The following is a 3430-nucleotide window of genomic DNA, read 5'->3' as shown; positions in this document are numbered from 1 at the left end:
TCTCGCTTTATAATTAGCTTTTGGAGAGACATATCTCCAGCTTCGAGTTGCACTTTCAAACAACTCTACTCATAGGAATGAGCCATTATGACTGGTATCGAAAATGACCTTTACAGGATTTTCACCTTCTTTGATGCTACTTTCCAGTAGACATCAGGACAAATTCACCAGTCTAGCATCAAACCATACCGGACACCGAGAAATGTTGCCATTTCTCTTCCCGATGAGCTTTTCCCTGTTCATTCGCCATTACTAAGGGATTCTCAGTTGATTTCTTTTCCTCCCCTTACTGATATGCTTAAGTTAAGGGGGTTCTCTCGCCCAATTCAGGTTATGTAGTTGATTGTCTCTTAATTGGTTCACTGACCAATATGAGACAGAAACCGATTCAGCAGTTTTGTTCGCTACTACTATCAAACACAGGTCGAAGTTTCCATTCAGTCATTAATTCCAACTTTCAAATGTTGTTGTTTCAGCTTTCGCTTACTAGAAGCAACATAATACTCGCTGCAATACAGACCTCGGGAAACCCTCACCGTGAATAAGGTTCACTCACATATTTCACTACATTTTGCGTGGGATTGGAGATGAGGCTACTCGTTCTTGCTCAGTACTAGGCTGAAAATTAACGAAACTTCGTTACAAACGTTCACATGTTGATGTTTCCGCTTTCGCGTACTCGAAACAACATAATACTAGTCTTTGTAATTTAGTTTCATAATTTCAACTGTTCTCATGCAGAATTTTTGCTCATTCTTATCCCAAATTTTGACCTGGCTACTAGTTACACTCCTTGTACTTATTGCAAAATGACCACAAATTTCAACAGCTTTCACATGTTGCTGTTTCGGCTTTCGCTTACTACAGTCAACATAATACTCGTTGCAAATTAAGTGCTCGGCATCTGCAATTTTCCAAAGACGAAGTTTCGCCAGTTCAATTTTCGCTCGCCAATTATGGCTACTAATTCACACGGTACTGAGCTCAACAACATTAAATTTGTTCAGCAAGACTTTCACATGTTGATGTTTTGGCTTTCGCCTACTAGAAGCAACATAATACTCGTCTTGTTAGCTCATTCAATGAGAATAGCTTTTCCCGTTGAGAATTTTTGCCTTCAATTGGCGTTGTAGTGAGTTTGGCTACTCAGATCACCAAATACTTGTGACAATTCGAACCAGAAATGTTTTCAATTTTCACATGCTGATGTTTCGGATTCAACCTACTAGAAGCAGCATAATACTTGTATTCAACAATTTCTGTATCAAATCCCAGTTTTCTCTGGTGCATCTTTGCCAAACTATTCCAAACTGCCTGAGTCTGAATACCAATTACAGGTACTAGTAAATGCACGTTACTAAGGACTATATAGTTCTAGGTTACTGTACACAACGACGTTCACATGTTGATGTTTCAGCTGCCGCTTACTAGAAACAACATAATACTTATCGTGCATACCTTTCCATAACTTGTCCTTTTCAGATGCATTAGTTTCCCTTTGTCTTGGCTTCTACAGTCAGACTGGCTACTAGTAACAGCACAGTACTAATCACATATCGTTCTACAGTTTGCAGACAACTTTCACATGTTGATGTTTCAGCTTTCGCCTACTAGAAACAACATAATACTCGCTGTATACATTTGTAGTTCTCTATGTAACTTTCATGTGAAGAAGTTTCGCCAGTCTTTTTGACTGTCTCAAATCTGAGTCATGCTTAGGCTACTAGTTGCTTCATAGTACTTATCGCCTCGAGATCATTGAACAAAACTTGATTTTCACATGTTGCTGTTTCAGCTTCCGCTTACTAGAAACAACATAATACTAGTCTCATTAAGTTCCGTCTCTTTGCAATTTTCTTATGAAGAAAATTCGCCATCACAATGACTCCAGCAGTTCTTGATCAAGGAATGCAATCATTGATCAGAATGCTATTATTTGAATCGGTTCTGCTTTAAGTGTTCCAATTTTATTGGAAGCACCAACAATAGAACATCAATGTGTTCAATCGAGAGTTATATAACCCTGAATCGGACGCAGTCAACAGCCGAAGCCGAGACCGCCTTTTGCGTTAGAGAGGTCGGTAAACAAATCTTGCGATTCATACCGAATTAACACATATAGCTGTGCTCCTCTTCGTAAAGCGAGCCAAGTGATCCCCTGTTGAAGGATGTATTTGGACCAATCTAGTAGCATTTGGTTTCCAACAAGCTCTCCCAAGTTAGCTTACTTATTGGGCTTTTCAACCAATTCGGTTGGCTACAAGCATCATCAAAGTACTAGCCACAGTTTGATCGCAAAATTCTACGACTTTCACATGTTGATGTTTCGGCTTGCGCTTAGCCTACTATAAGCAACATAATACTAGTCATATCATAGAGCGTGATCAGCTTGTGACGTTCTCATGATGAAGTTTCACCAACAGTGTCTCACTTCGAGCTTAAATCCAGCTACTAGTAACTACACAGTACTGACTGCAACGATAACTTTTATCTATACCTTTCACATGCTGCGCTTTCGGCCAGGGCCTACTAACGTCAACATAATACTCGATATAAACTTTTGTTCATGATGCAGCTTCCCCATGCAGAAGTTTCGCCTTCAAATGCTCTCTTGGCCATATGACGTAAGAAAAGGTTACTAGTAACATCACAGTACTAGCCACAGTTTGATTGCAAAATTCTACGACTTTCACATGTTGATGTTTCGGCTTGCGCTTAGCCTACTAGAAGCAACATAATACTAGTCATATCATAGAGCGTGATCAGCTTGTGACGTTCTCATGATGAAGTTTCACCAACAGTGTCTCATTTCGAGCTTAAATCCAGCTACTAGTAACTACACAGTACTGACTGCAACGCTAACTTTTATCTATACCTTTCACATGCTGCGCTTTCGGCCAGGGCCTACTAACGTCAACATAATACTCGATATAAACTTTTGTTCATGATGCAGCTTCCCCATGCAGAAGTTTCGCCTTCAAATGCTCTCTTGGCCATATGACGTAACACAAGGTTACTAGTAACATCACAGTACTAGCCACAATTTGATCGCAAAATTCTACGACTTTCACATGTTGATGTTTCGGCTTGCGCTTAGCCTACTAGAAGCAACATAATACTAGTCATATCATGGAGCGTGATCAGCTTGTGACGTTCTCATGATGAAGTTTCACCAACAGTGTCTCATTTCGAGCTTAAATCCAGCTACTAGTAACTACACAGTACTGACTGCAACGATAACTTTTATCTATACCTTTCACATGCTGCGCTTTCGGCCAGGGCCTACTAATGTCAACATAATACTCGATATAAACTTTTGTTCATGATGCAGCTTCCCCATGCAGAAGTTTCGCCTTCAAATGCTCTCTTGGCCATATGACGTAACACAAGGTTACTAGTAACATCACAGTACTAGCCACAATTTGATCGC

At 40.0% G+C, this 3430-nt stretch overlaps 1 non-coding gene and 1 pseudogene across 1 annotated transcript in view; both read right to left on the bottom strand.

The window, feature by feature from the left end:
* The window catches only part of LOC142355709 (large subunit ribosomal RNA), a 3522-nt gene extending 3187 nt beyond the window's left edge, over nucleotides 1-335 (bottom strand). Inside the window, exon 1 of the ribosomal RNA XR_012761282.1 lies at nucleotides 1-335. This exon is cut by the window's left edge and continues 3187 nt beyond it. This is a non-coding gene — a ribosomal RNA (large subunit ribosomal RNA).
* Nucleotides 336-2018: 1683 nt separating this feature from the next.
* LOC142355708 (5.8S ribosomal RNA) lies at nucleotides 2019-2170 on the bottom strand (annotated as a pseudogene).
* Between the last annotated feature and the right edge of the window lie 1260 nt (nucleotides 2171-3430).

Source organism: Convolutriloba macropyga, unplaced genomic scaffold, assembly GCF_964194025.1.
Source record: "Convolutriloba macropyga unplaced genomic scaffold, txConMacr16.3 SCAFFOLD_1975, whole genome shotgun sequence".
Lineage (NCBI taxonomy): Eukaryota > Metazoa > Xenacoelomorpha > Acoela > Convolutidae > Convolutriloba > Convolutriloba macropyga.
This window is presented reverse-complemented; position numbering and strand designations above follow the sequence as displayed.